Here is a 16,446-nt window from a genome sequence, read left to right as displayed (position 1 = left end):
AGTCCTTCCAATGAATATTTAGGAATGATTTCCCTTAGGATGGACTGGTTGGATCTCCTTGCAGTCCAAAGGACTCTCAAGAGTCTTCTCCAACACCACAGTTCAAAAGCATCAGTTCTTCTGTGCTCAGCTTTATGGTCCAACTCTCACATCCATACATGACCACTGGAAAAAACATAGCTCTTACTAGATGAACCTTTGTTGGCGAGGTACTCTCTCTGATTTTTAATATGCTGTCTAGTTTGGTCATGGCTTTTCTTCCAAGAAGCAAGTGTCTTTTAGTTTCATGGTTGCAGTCACCATCTGCAGTGATTTTGGAGCCCGAGATCTGCTTTTTTCCCAAACTTAATGATAAATATTTCCTGTGTAATTAATTTGGAAGAGAAAAGTAATGTCTCTTAGTCATAATACAGTCGTCATCAGAATTCCTGTGTAATAGAATAAACTCTGATAACTGTGGTGGCCCATGAAAAGACATGGTTTCTCTGGTTTATTAAATCTACTACCAAAGGAAATTGTTCACTCAGTTGAGTGTTAAGAAAATTCTAAATAGTTCATATAGGTAAAGCACAGGTTTTTCATCTGCAGTATAGGAACAGAACTGCTATAGATGCACCTCAACACATTGCAATCTATAAAGAGGATTATTCAGGAAACATTTTAAATGAAAGGAGAATTTAGCAAATACTGGGTTGACCAAAATGTTCTTTTGGGGTTGAAATACCCAAATGAAATTTTTGGCCAATTCAATATAAAGATATATTGCATGGATGCATTTTATAATGAATTACAACTATAACAGTAAATTAAATTATATATCTATACATTCACTCAAGTACATAGAGCCAATACTCAATTTCAAATTTATCTGTATACATATATATATATAGACACACATAAATACATAGACATACGTTTCATATGGGGAGTTTATTATGAACATCAGCTGCATCACTGAGTAATGACATCATAGACTGAGTGATTTGGTCATGATACCCTAGCAGCCATAGGTCGAGTTTGAACATAAACCCAGTCTCTTTCTCTGAACACCATGTTCTTTTATCACAGAGTGACACCTGCGTAGTAGAATTAAAGACCTTGAAAGGGTCCTCAGTGATCCTTGGAGTTAGACTGGTGTGTACACGCAAATCTAACTACTCATAACTGATAGCATCAAGGATATACCTGAGACCTTCCTCACACTTCATCTCCCACTAGAGATCTTTCCTTCACTTCGAATTCATTTGCTTATTTATGGCTTCCAATGACTGTGAAAGGCAATGAGACAAACAGAGGTAGTGAGACCCTCCTAAGTTCATTTTTTTTTTAAATCAGTTTACTTCTCTTTACTCATTAACCTGGGTCTAAGTAGTTTATAGAACAGCAAAAATGTTAAAAATATTAGTATTTTCTGATCATTAACTCTTATACTTTGCTTTGTAGCACTGTTCAAATTCTTAGTGCAATTTTTAATCAAATATAATCTTTCATTTATAATAATAGATTGTCTTGTTCAGTTACTTAAACCTTGTTATACCCTTTTCATCATGAATAAGCATTATAAGTATTCTTAGTAAGGTTATCATATTTTCTCCAATATATTACATTCTTTTGTGGGATAGTAATTTCCTGGCTTGCTTTCCCAAATATTCCACATATTTATTTTGGCAGTGCAATGACAATATTAATACAACAAATTCTCAGGAAAAAATATTTTTTACACAAATCAATACCTGTCTATTAAAATTATTAAAACTAGGGATAAGATCCAAGTGATTTTTCAACTATATAATAATGTAAGCATTTTATTTCATCAGCATTTTTAGTGACAATAGTAAATGTAAAATCTGTAAGATCTTGCTTAAATGAAATTTATTTTCCACCCTGTTTATTCAAGAGTGATAATGACAGCATTTGAGAGATTTATTTTTATATATTCACATAAAATTTTCAGATGCTCAATTACTTTTTGTGTTGCTGACTGAATTTTTCCTCCTATTAACTGCTAATTGCAAAGAAAAAAATGATACAGTGAAGATATCTGGCTGTCATCAATGTAACCATTACATGAGTGAACTTTACTTTCTTAATGATAAGACAACCTTAAATTATTCACCTGCTGTTATCATTTAAAAAAAAAAAAAGAAAGCACACAGAATTGTGCAAGTTTTTATTTTTTAAATACAGATCTAAATTCTAAATTACAGAAAATATGGAAGATAGAGAAACAAAGTAAATTGTGTAACACCCTCAGACAACACTAAAGTGTGGAACACTTTAAGCAATAACTGGCCTGGACACGTCAAAAAGTTCCCATAGGAAAATGGTGACCACGATATTTATGAAACATAAATAACAACAAGGGGAACATGCATACCATCACCTATTTTCCATGCTTACAACATAACTATCCAGACTTCAAAATACATGCAGTGAGTGGGGAAATAAACCACAGAATAAGTTGGTAAACTTACTTAAACACTTTCAAAGAATGAGTATAGGATTGATCATATTAGAGGAGCCTCTCAAGGTCCTTGTGGGAAAGACACACATATCAGTGAGGGTTCACACCAAGAAAAAGTTGAATCTGAATTAGGATTTAGGTAACAGGTTCTGTTGGCCGCCCCCAACCATGTTTGTAGATACACAAACCCAGCCCGCATCCACTACATCACGCAGACTCGATATACAAAAAAGATCTTCATGACTCAGATAACCACGATGGTGTGATCTCTCACCTAGAGCCAGACATCCTGGAATGAGAGGTCAAGTGGGCCTTAGGAAGCATCACTACAAAGCTAGTGGAGGTGATGGAATTCCAGTTGAACTATTTCATATCCTAAAAGATGATGCTGTGAAAGTGTTGCACTCAATATGCCAGCAAATTTGGAACACTCAGCTGTGGCCATGGGACTGGAAAAGGTCAGTTTTCATTCCAATCCCAAAGAAAGGCAATGCCAAAGAATGTTTAGCCTATGAACAATTGCACTCATCTCACACCCTAGCAAAGTAATGTTCAAAATTCTCCAAGCCAGGCTTCAACAGTATGTGAACCGTGAACTTCCAGATGCTCAAGCTGGATATAGAATAGGCAAAGGAACAAGAGATCAAATTGCCAACATCTGTTGGATCATAGAAAAAGCAAGAGAGTTCTAGAAAATCTTCTGCTTTATTAACTATGCCAAAGCTTTTGACAGTGTGGATCACAACAAACTGGAAAATTCTGAAAGAGATGGGAATACCAGGCCACCTGACCTGCCTCCTGAGAAATCTGTATGCAGGTCAGCAAGCAACAGTTAGACATGGAACAACAGCCTGGTTCCAAATTGGTAAAAGGAGTATGTCAAGGCTGTATATTGTCACCCTGCTTATTTAACTTATATGCAGAGGACATCATGAGAAATACCAGGCTGGATGAACCTGAAGCTGGAATCAAGATTATAGGGTTAAATATCAATAGCCTCAGATATGCAGATGACACCACCCTTATGGCAGAAAGTGAAGAGGAACTAAAGAACCTCTTGATGCAAGTGAAATGGAGAGTGAAAAAGCTGACAACACTCAACATTCAAAAAACTAAGATGATGGCATATGGTCTCATCACTTCACGGCAAATAGATGGGGAAACAGTGAGAGACTTTATTTTCTTGGGCTTCAAAATCACTGCAGATGGTTATTGCAGCCATGAAATTAAAAGACGCTTGCTCCTTGGAAGAAAATCTATGACCAACCTGCCAGCATAATAAAAAGCAGAGACATTACTTTTCCCACAAAGGTTCATCTAGTCAAAGATACGATTTTTCCAGCAGTCATGTATGAATGTGAGTGTTGGACCATAAATAAAGCTGAGCATCGAAGAATTAATGCTTTGGAACTGTAGTGTTGGAGAAGACTCTTGAGAGTCCCTTGGACATCAAGGAGATCAAACCAGTCAATCCTAAAGGAAATCAGTCCTGAGTACTTATATAAGGCCTTAAGCTGAAGCTCCAATTCTTTGGCCACCTGATGCGAAGAAATGACTCATTGGAAAAGACCCTGATGCTGGGAAAGATTGAAAGCAGAAGTGGACGACAGAGGACGAGATGGTTGGATCGCATCACCATCTCAACGAACATGAGTTTGAACAAGCTCTGGGAGTTGGTGATGGACAGGAAGGACTGGCGTGCTGCAGTCCATGAGGTCTCTAAGAGTTGGACATGACTAAGCAACTGAACTGAACTGAAATGTTACCTAACAACCACCCTGTACTGTAATTGAGGATTGATTCTGTTGACTACACTAGACTGTAAACTCTTGATAACTAAAAGAAGTTTTTAATTTTTTCAAAGACGTTTAAGTGTTTCATAAGTAAACTATACTGTGGAAGACACTACATCCCGTATCTTCATATATTGCTTCATTAGAATTTTTATTTAGAGAAAAGGAAAGGACTGTAGTGGATCATTTAATTCTTTAACATTTGGGAATAAGGAATACGATTTATTCTGAGTTTTTGTGCAGCCGAACATTCATTAGTTATTCTTCATGCTTCATCAAAATGAAATTATTATGGGTTCTTAAAATTGTTCTAGAGGAATATTAAAAAATGAGCTAAAATTTCATGCCAAAATATTCTTCCAAGAGATTTATAATCAGTATTTAAATTAGTGCTTATCAGTTTTTAAATGTCAGAATTTTATAACATGTAAATTTTTATAATTATTTTAATATGCAATGAATATTAGCTTATGGTAACTTTGTTAGAAAATGTGGTTGGTAATATATAATCATGGATAATCTTCAGATTTGTAAAGTTATATTTTATTACCTCATCTGTATTTCTAATTAGTTGGAAAAACCTTATTTGAGTCTTTACATTAAGCAAGATTTTCTTGGTAGCCATTTGAATTGTGAATTTCTGAATTCAAATATATGAAATGAAAATATCTTTTCATTTTATTTAATTTTCTACTCCAATTTTTAAACAGCTTGGGAACTAACTGAAAATACAGCTTATTTCTGACAGAAGGGAATTAGGAGATTTGGGGGTCATTTCTAAAACAATGTATAATAAAGTCGTTGAGAACTTTTTATGAATTTATTAGGTTATGGAAGCAGCAAAGCTGCTTAGAAGTCTCCTTGTTTGTGACTTACTGATTTATGCTGAATATGTATATTTCAAATCAGAGCAATTTCAAGCAGTAAGTTGAAACTCATACTATCTTTTCTTGAAAGCATTTAAGAATCAAGGTTTTCTCTTTCATCTCTAAAACACCATTTTCTCATTTGTGTGTGCAGAGGACGCAGTTACATGTGGGCTTAGTTCTTTGCAGTGCACTGGGTTACTTCTTACATCTTAGACACTTGACCATTTTTTTTTTCCCCTTAACATCTTTTAGAAGTTGCTCTAATAGGAAAGTTTTAAAGGTCAACTCTCAGCATTTGCTTATGCAGAAATGTCTTTTTTCTTGAAAGATACATTTTAAAACTTTTATATATTTTATTTGTGGCTGCCCTGGGCTTTATTGCTCTGTGCGGGGTTACTCTAGCTGTGGCCGGCGGGAGCCTCCTCTCCCTTGCTGCGTGTGGGTTTCTCATGTGGTGGCTTCTCTTGTTCTGGAGCTTAAGGCCAGGAGCTGGGGCACAGCATGGATAGTTGCTCCATGGCAGATGGAATCTTCCCAAACCAAGGATCAAAACTGTGTCCCTGGCACTGGCAGGCAGGTTCTTATCCAGGTGCCACCAGGCCAGTCCTTGAAAGATATTTTTGAATCTGCGGTTTCTGTAAAGCTCTCATTAAGAGTTTCTATTAATCTTAAATATTGCAAAATTGCATGACATATGTTGAAGTGTGGGCTTATGTTTTAAACCATAGTTGGGATATTTCCAAAACTGAAGGTACATTTCTTTCAACAATTGTTAACATTTATCCCTTCAAATGTTGTCTCTTCTCTGTTTTAAATATTACCTTTCTCCAGATATCAAATATGCCTTAAGACCTCTCCTTATATTTTTGATGTTTCATAAACTATCATGTTTGACATCAGACTATGACATCTGTGACACTGTGACAGCAGACATAGACAGAAACCATCAGAATGACATTATCATTCTGACACCCAGAAAAAATCTTTAGTTGATGATCTATTCCTCTGTCTGCTTCGTTGTTTAACATTCATTCAGTTTCTAGTCCCTTTTTGGTTCCTTTGACATTATTAAGTGTTCTTATTTTATGTACCATAATTGCTAACTTTAATACCTATTGACTTGTTGGTTCTGATTGTGAAATTTCTTTTTTTTTTTCTTACTGATTTTTACTTATAATGGCTTGTTTCCATATGAATCTATGTCTGTGTCTGTATAAGAAAAAGAGTGCAAGGGATGGGAGGGGATAGAAATGCATGTTTTTTATGTTTTTAGAAATTAAAAGGCCTGGGTTGCAATTGTAGGCTGGATTGAAGGTCGTTCTTAGGTGATTTGCATTTGTTTCCATGAACATTTACACCTTAAGAAAGGAAAACCAATTTGGTCTGGGTCCTTGGCTTGCAGTGGGGAAGGAAGGAATTTTTCAGATCTCACAGGCCATGTGAATTATAGCTAGGTGCCCATCTGAAGGCTGATTTATAGTTACAAATTCTGAGAAAACCTCCGGTTTTCCCATCCCAAGTATGAAGGCCCAAATGGGTGCATTTCATCACCTTTCACCACCTTTTGGTGGATCTTCTCCTAGTTTATATTTTGCTGAATATGCTTTCTGGGAGGGCTCAACTTTACGCAGGCTCTCTTGGTTCTGTCTTCCTATTTTAATATTGGGCCTCAGGCTTGCGTCCTCTTCCTGTGTCCCGTTAATCAGGAAAATCTAGGCAGGTGAGATTTAATATTTTTTCCAAGGGCAGCTACCAGCTACATTTGTTCAATTTCTTCTCTATTCGAGTGTGATTTGGGGCCTCTGGATATTTCTCTAACTTTTTATTGTTGTTGTACAGGATGCTAGATGACAGATTGCCAAACACTGACGTCTCCACTGTGGTTCTACATTTATATTATTCTAGAGGACCGGTTCACCTGGAATTGATGAACGAAACAGTATAGCAATTAAAGCAGCCGATTTGATATTTATATCCACTATCTTAGCTGAAATTACATTTGTCATTTATTCCTATTCTTTAAGCTGTGAAATAATATATTTTTTATTGCATTTTATTGTTCCCATATCCGGGGATAAAGTACATGTGATAGGCATTCTGACAGGGGCTAACATTTAAATGTGGTGGTTGGGGATTTTTTCATTTATATTTTTATCATTCAGAACCATACTTTCCCCTCAAGTAAAGTCCACTTCCCAAGATATGGGAACTTTGCCATTTATATCAGACTCTGGAAACATCAATGCCTCAGAGTTAATTGTTTAATGAGACTAATCCTTGATCCTTTGACAATATGTAATTCAAATTACTTTAAACAGTTTTTAATTTAATGGTAGAATTGTACAAACATAAGAAATACAACTATGAAATTTTTGTGAAAAAGAATTTGCCTTTTTTTCCTTAATGTTTTTCCTTAATGTTTTTCCTTTGCTTTTGAGTAAAATTAAGGAAGAATTCTCTAGAATTTTTCAGGATTTGTTACATACATTTCCCATATTTTTAAGGTTCTTTCTCTCAAGTGCCTGACAAACCTAATGTTGGCATTTTTGTCTTTTTTTTTTTTTTTTTTTGCTGCAAATAAGAGTAATTATTGAAATTCCAAATGATAAGAATAAAAATGATAGTTATCTTCAAAAATGTGAATTGATCCTTTTTTAGTAGGTGTATTATTTAGAGACTCAAAAAGAATATAATGAAGTAGCTAAAGAGTGGAAAACAATGAGATCTTTCTGTCTCTAGCAGTATGTCTTTTTTGGTTTAAGAAAGGCTGCTTAAAAAAAAAAAAAAGGCTGCTTAACTAAATTCACTAGTGTCCATTATACATAAATTCACGTTAAAATAATGACCAATAGTGCTAAATTGGAAAAGTAGCTGTTTACCTGTCTAGTATATTGTGTTTTTAGCTGTGTCTCATTTATCAGCAATTAAGGAGGATAAGCATAAAAGAAAAGTGGAGAAGAGAAAACATCAGGATTGTATTCTAAGACATTTATCCCCAAGTCAGATCTGTATTGAAGATATATTTTTGCCTTATCTTATGAAATAGTCATATTTATGTTTAAAATCTTTACAAACTTCATGGATGTATTCTTGCAGATATTTCTATATATTACATGCAGCTTAATTTCCAAAATAATCTTCACTTTTAAGCATTATGTGATTTTGATTCTTTACTATAAGAACTCTTAAAGAATAAAGAAACCTTAAGCAGTTTAGTATAATGCTATTGAAAGAACTTAATGTCTTTGAGCCTTAATTTTCTCATTTGTAAAAAGGTAGAATATCTAATTGAAAAGTACCTATTAATATTTCTGAAAATAATTGTAGTCTGTATTTTAACTTGTCTGAATTCCTATCAATTAAAATTTAGACAATTAGTCTTGCTTTCAGTAAAATGACACATAAAAAATGATGTTAATCACTAGTTTTAGGCAAACAGTGGCAGGAAAGGCCTTAGGAAAATGTGCATAAAATATATCCCAGAAATCATATAGCAGAGGAAGATGCTAACTCCATATGCCTTACTATAATCACTGACATTTAAGCAAGAAGAAATCATAAACTTCAATTTCTGCCTTTATTTGCTTAATTTTTTTCCCTTGGATTATTTGAAAAGAAACATTTTAGAAATCGAACATAGAGCTATGACAACAGTCATTTACTCTTTGTTGACTGCATAATGTACATCTTTTTGAACTGTTTTCAAAAATTGTAAAAGTAAAAGCAGTTTTCTATTACTTCCTTGTTCAGATGAATTTTTTAGCCTGTACCATTTTGCATAATTTTCTTGTAACTAGATGAGGAAAATTTGAAAGTTTGAATAGTTATAAAATTATTCTCACAGAAGAGACTATGCTTTTACTTGGGGAATGGAGTGGCTAATTTAATTATGTAAAACTTTATTTTTTCCTATATTCAATTTGCACATTAACATAAATTGTTTCCTATACCTTCAAATTTTCATAAACTCCTGGATATGAGCATGTCCACCTCGATTTGAAAAAGTAAGTGGCCAGGCTCTTGAATATCAATAGGTTTGTTTCATATCCCACCATATTCCATTTTCACAGCATTAGATTATAGTTCAAAGTATGAGTCTAACCACGTAGTGTTTACAGTAAACATTTAACCGAATCTTCTAGGGGCTTCCCTGATGGTCCAGTGGGCAAGATTCTGTTCTTCTATGCAGAGGGCCTGGGTTCAATCTGTTGTGGGGGAACTAAGATCCCACATCTCAGGCGGCCAAAAAATGAAAACAAAACAAAAAAAGTCCCCTTACACCGAATCTTATCACATTAGTAGGGGAAAAAAGGAAGTCAGTTACTCTCCAGACTAAAAACTGGCATCACTATTATTCATCATTTAAGTGTTAAGTCCATCTCACTTGTAGTCAAAATGTTTACCTAGACAAAGGAGTATATATTCAGCAGTTGTCTCTATTTTTCAGAGTACTGAAGCTTAATTCATTGGGTCCAATTTTTTTATGTAACATAAAAATGTTAATTATGGAAATACAGGCCAGGAATCCTAGAATTCAGCAAAGAAGCAGAAGGTGTTTATACAATGACATAGAGATAGATGGTAGATGAGAGTAACTGAAAGAAGGATGAGAACACTTAAGCTTCAATGCTCCTGAGGGACTTGGAAGCCACACGCAAAAAATCTGTTTTGACTTTAATTTCTCTGAATGTATAAAATAGGCATGTTCAGTTTTATAAATTTACATTTGTCTGCTAATTTGAAACCACTCAGCCTCATTGGCATGAGGTACTAGCTATCTGTGAAGAAGTTTGATGGATTGCAATTTATCATTGTTGGTGTAATTATTGCTTTGAAGTCACTGTGAGCTTTTTGTGGGATCTTATTCTTAGGTGAGAAAAGTAATCCAGGATTAAATCATTAGTCTTTATCTCGCTAGAGGAAAATAGACAAAAATTAAAATAAGGAATATCTGAAATCCAAGTTCCTTATTGTTGGATACCTACACACATACTTTTACTTGCATCTATATCTGTATCCATATCTATATTCATACTCCCATCTATATCTACATAGTGCATGGGTTCCCAGTATGACATTACAAATTGTGACCTTGCCTGCCATCTTTCCTGACCTTCTCACCCAGAATTAACTATTTAGTGACATTTTCTTTATATCATAAGATAGTAAGAAGCAGCAGCCCATGTGATTAAATTTTGGACTCCAAATAGGAAAAGGGAATCTTCCACTGACAAGCTTAAACCCTCCTTACTTTGTCATCCTCATCAGTGGCAGGAACAGTATACATATAAATATATGGGTTGCGGGCACTCCTCCAGGGGATTATCTGACCCAGAGACCAAACCGATGTCTCCTCCATGGGCAGGCGGGTTCATTACCACTATCACCAACTGGGAAGCCTATATATATGCTCACATAAATATATATATATATATGGTTTTCTAAATGGTTAGAAATAATTCTTAAATATAGATACATATATCACTGCAAAATCAGGAAGAAATATTCAAAACATTGTTATATTAGAAGACAAGGCCAACAGCTATCCTGTTCAATAATTATTGTAACTTAGATCACTTGAGGAAAGTGTGTTATTAATGGGAATATAAGACACTTCATGGAGCTGCATAGCAGCTTAAGCCAGCCACTCACCCTAATGTGGCTGTGTTGTTCAAGGAATGTTTTTCTGTGCGATATGTGGCATTTTTCATGAGCTTTTTCAGATGGTTTGTGAACACAGGGTTATTTAAAACTTGAAAGGCATTTCATTTAGAGAATTTAGACACCAATTTTTTAAACAGACTTAAAACATATTTTGTTAAATGGTAGAAAAGGAAGAGAAATTTAACACATTAAAGATTGCAATTTCATTACTAGAACACCTTTCCATTTTGCTCTAAAAAGTAATTAATGTGCCTTTAATGAGGGAATTTAGACAAGATACATTTGGTACTGGCATCATAAACAAGATACGTTTGGTTCTAGCATCATAAGCCTAATTTAATGAGGTAATTATTCGTGTTTAATCCAAAGTTTCATACTATCTCCTATGTCTGACTTTTAATAAACTACATATAACAAGCTCAGAGGATGTTATTTATTACCTATAAATGAAAACTAATTTATTAAATTTTCTAGCCTCAAAATTCCTTTATGACAAACATCTCATTTATATGGTGAGTGCATATTACCAAGAGCACCATCTTATAACAGTAATATATTATTAAAGTCACTTAGAATTTTAGTCAGAATTAAATATTTTGAATACAATAAAACAATACTTTAACAATCCACCATAAGTAAAATATTTTACATGTGCATGAATGCAAGAAATAAAATACCATAATTAAGAAATGAAATCCAGATTGCAGTTTTTGACATTACTACCAAAATAATATTTACAATTCTTGGAGTTAGTATAGCTGGGGGTGGGGAGGAAATAATAAAAGAAACTATATAAGTATCTGAGGCCCATAATATTTTATGTTAAAACAAGTACTCAAACTCAAAAGGTAAATTAGGAAATATATTGAATGTGGGCCTAAAACCCGAGCATTTTCCTTAAGAAAACCTTACAAGTTACAATTTCTCTAAACCCAATAGTTCAATCAATTCTTAAATCTGGTTCTAAAGTGTATGAGAAATTACTCATTATTAAATTCACATATGCTTAATTTAGACTAATAATTACTTAAATGTCGAGAGATTTTTCTCTCTCTTCAGTGTCAAGAAATTCTCTCTCTCTTTCTTTCATTTTCTTTTCCTAGAGTGAAAAATCTAAAGTACCAAAGTCTTTACTATGGCAGTTATTTTGGTAAAGATGCATTTAATTGAAAAAGAATAACTAAAAATTGTTGTTGTTCAGTCTTTCATCCATGTCCGACTCTTTGCAACCCCCTGGACTGAAGCACACCAGGTTTCCCTATCCTTCACCAATTCCTGGAGCTTACTCAAACTCATGTGTATGAGTTCATTTTAACTCATTTTAATGAATTCACCCTATGGACTGGAAAATTATTCTTTGTTTACTAAACATATACATCCAGAGAAGAAATATCAGTTCAGTTCAGTTGCTCAGTCTTGTCTGACTTTTTGAGACCCCATGGACTGCAGCATGCCAGGCCTCCCTGTCCATCACCAACTCCCAGAGTTTACTCAAACTCATGTCCATCCAGTTGGTGATGCCATCCAACCATCTCATCCTCTGTCATCCTCTTCTCCTCCTGCCTTCAATCTTTCCTATCATCAGGGTCTTTTCCAGTGAGTCAGTTCTTCACATCAGGTGGCCAAAGTTTTAGAGCTTCAGCTTCAGTATCAGACTGTCCAATGGATATTCAAGACTGATTTCCTTTAGGTTGATTGCTTTGATTTCCTTGCAGTAAAAGGGACTTTCAAGAGTCTTCTCCAGCACCGTAGTTCAAAATCATCAATTCCTCAGCACTCAGTTTTCTTTATGGGCCAACTCTCACATCCATACATGACTACTGGAAAAATCATAGCATTGACTAGATGGACTTTGTTGGCAAAGTAATGTCTCTGCTTTTTAAAATGCTGTGTTGGTTGGTTATAGCTTTTCTTCCAAGGAGCAAGTGCCTTTTAATTTCATGGCTGCACTCAGCATCTACAGTGATTTTGGAGCCCAAAAAATTAAAGTCTGTCACTGTTTCCATTGTTTCTCTATCTACTTACCATGAAGTGATGGGACCGGATGCCATGATCTTAGTTTTCTGAGTGTTGAGCTTTAAGCCAACTTTTTTACTCTCCTCTTTCATTTTCATCAAGAGGTTCTTTAGTTCTTCTTTGCTTTTTGCCATCAGGGTGGTGTCATCTGCATATCTGAAGTTATTGATATTTCTCCAAGAAATCTTGATTTCAGCCTGTGCTTCATCCAGCCCAGCATGTCACATGATGAACTCTGCATATAAGTTAAATAAGCAGGGTGAGAATATACAGCCTTTGCATACTCCTTTCCCAATTTGGAAACAGTCTTTTGTTCCATGTCCAGTCCTAACTGTTGCTTCCTGATCTGCATACAGATTTCTCAGGAGGCAGGTCAGGTGGTCTGGTATTCCCATCTCCAGGTTGTAGAAATAATATCTTGAGAAAATAGTCCCAATAAGCTTAAAATATGTCCTGCTCCTATACATACACCATATTGAATTATTTTATTTACAATAGTTACCTGACAAGAGCAATGTTAGGATACTTCCCATTTGTTGCTTGCTTTTTATTTCTTATGTATTTACTTTTTCTCTATGTTTTTCTAACTTTTCTTCAGACATTAGAATTTATGATATGATGAACTATTTTTTTATAGATCTAAAATAATCAGATGAGAGAAATGAGATTTGACTACTTTGTAAGATTAGGATTTTTTTTTTTTGACTGGCAGTATCAATAAAACATCCTGACACTCATACAGATGAAAAGCAAAACTATTTCTTACAGCACCAAACCAGAGAAGGCTGCCAGACAGGGCTACACAGAGGAGATAGATCCAGCAGCAGGAGTAATAGTAAGCTGGAGACATAGAAATCAGCTTACATATTGTGAGGGCTGAGTTAGTGAGGTTTCCTGGGCCCCCTGTTAGATGGCTAATTTGAATAATTTGGCAGGCTCCCGGGCATAGGGGTTGTCCCTGAGGCCATTTGTTGCTGTTGTCCAGTCACTCAGCCGTGTCCAACTCTTTGCAGCCTCATGGACTGCAGCTTGTCAGGCCTCCCTGTCCATCACCAACTCCCAGAGCTAGCTCAAACTCGTGTCCATTGAGTTGGTGATGCCATCCAACCATCTCATCCTCTGTCATCCCCTTCTCCTTCTGTCTTTAACCTTTCCCAGCATCAGGGTCTTTTCCAATGAGTCAGTTCTTCACATCAGGTGGTCAAAGTATTGGAGCTTCAGCTTCAGCATCAGTCCTTCCAATGAATATTCAGGACTGATTTTTAGAATTAACTGGTTTGTTCTTGCAGTCCAAGGGACCCTCAAGGGTCTTCTCCAAGAAGAAGGTCTTCTCACTCAGCTTTCTTTATGGTCCAACTGTCACATCCATACATGACTACTAGAAAAACCATAGCTTTGACTAGACAGATCTTTGTCCACAAAGTATCGTCTCTGCTTTTTAATATGCTGTCTAGGTTTGTCATAGCTTTTCTTCCAAGGAGCAAACATATTTTAATTTGATGGCTGAAGTTACCATCTGCAGTGATTTTGGAAACCAAGAAAATAGTCTCTCATTGTTTCCATTTTTTCCCTATTTGTTATGAAGTAATGGGACTGGATGCCATGATCTTCATCTTTTGAATGTTAAGTTTAAGCCACCTTTTTCACTCTCCTCTTTCACTTTCTTCAAGATTCTCTTTCTACCCTTCTCTATCTCCTCTTCACTTTCTGTCACAAGGATGGTGTTATCTGCATATATGAGGTTATTGATATTTCTCCTGACAATCTTGATTACAGCTTGAGCTTCATCCTGCCCGGCATTTCGCATAATGTTCTCTGCATATAAGTTTAATAAGCAGGGTGACAATATGCAGCCTTGACTACTCCTTTCTCAATTTGAAACCAGTCTGTTGTTCCATGTCTGAATTGGCGTTTGAGTTGACAGTTACTATATCAGTGATGGAGTTTAACTATGCCATTAGGCGTACATGATATATGTATTTGAAATTCTCCATAATAAAAGTCTATCGTATTCCTAGTATACAAGGTCAGCACAGATGGGTAAATAATTTGTCAGTGTAATGAGAGGAACAAGTGATTAGTGAAGCATTGATAAAGTGAACCAAATTTAGTTGATTAGTTTGAAGCCGGCCCCAAAACTTAAATGTAGCCTTAGTGTGGAGTCAGGGAGACTCTAAATGCCAAGTGAAATTTGTTTTTCTTTCCCTATGGAATATTTTATAATTTGTTTAGTTTTAGAGGGACAAAGCATCTGTATAGTTTTTCTCAAGGACTTGAACAGAATCTCTAGTTACCCAAGAAACCAGAAAGTGTGTAGGAGACCTGTGAAATTACACTTTTTGTACCATTCCAAAGATTGTATTGTTCTCCTCACGTGATAATCTTAACATTTTAAGTAAATAATTCTGTGAAAGTAATACAAAGACAGTAAATAATAGTCAGGTTATACAAAACAGCTTAAAAAATAATTAACATTGAATTGTTTCAACTGAGATTAGAGTTCTGGTCTAGTCTGTCAACAACTAAAAGTTAATGCATTTTACTGCTTCAATCCCTGGGTTGGGAAGATCTCTGGGAGAAGATAACGGCAGCCCACTCCAAGATCTTCCCTGGGAAATCCGATGGACAGAGCAGCCCAGCTGGCGAGGGTCCATGATGTAGCAAAAGAGTTGGGCATGACTTCGCAACTAAACAACAACAACTACAAATACTCTCTGGATTTTATAAGGCTTCTGACAGCCAGTGTTATCAGCACGCACTGAGCATGCTGCTTCGCTTGGTGTCATTAAATTAACAGAATCAAAAGTAGTGTCTATCTTTAGTACACATAGACACTTTAACTGTCCTTCTGTAGTGGGACTTCCCTGATAGCTCAGTTGGTAAAGAACCTGCCTGCAATGCAGGAGACCCCAGTTCAATCCCTGGGTTGGGAAGATCCCCTGGAGAAGGGATAGACTACCCGCTCCAGTATTCTGGCCTGGAGAATTCCATGGACTGTATAATCCATGAGGTTGCAAAGAATCAGACATAACTGAGCGAATTTCACTTTTACTTTCAACTCCAGTTTGACTTTGATGGCAAGTATGGCTGATTCATTTTGCTGTACAGTAAAAAAATAACACCATAGAACAATTATACTCCCCTCCTTCCAAAAATAAATTAATTTGGAAAACTACCTTCAGACCTCACCTTCTTTAGTTATACTAAAGACTCATATACTATATAATTATTTTGGACTTGACTTCAAATCATTCAAAATCCTGTTAATTGTTATAAGAGCACATAATAATTAAAAGGCAAAATCTCTCTGTTCAAAATAAGGAGAGAAATTTCAATCCCCTTCTTTTCTAAGAATTTTACATCAGAAAGCATAAGTTCTTTCTCTGTTGCATTGAAATGTATGTAAATCTTTTAGAGGTAAATAAGCCTCTTGCCAGTATTTTTTTTTTATTTTTTGCAGTCTCAAATCATGCTGCTTTATTGCCCAAAATATATATCCACAGGTGCAAAGTTTGCAACTCATATAGCAGTTCCTTTTTATACCAAAGGCTAAATTTCTTCTAAAATCCCACAGATGCATAGATTAAAATACTTTTGTAATATTTTAAGCAATTGATGAAATTCTTTTAACATTATCTTA

This window comes from Muntiacus reevesi, chromosome 1, assembly GCF_963930625.1.
Source record: "Muntiacus reevesi chromosome 1, mMunRee1.1, whole genome shotgun sequence".
Classification (NCBI taxonomy): domain Eukaryota; kingdom Metazoa; phylum Chordata; class Mammalia; order Artiodactyla; family Cervidae; genus Muntiacus; species Muntiacus reevesi.
This window is presented reverse-complemented; position numbering follows the sequence as displayed.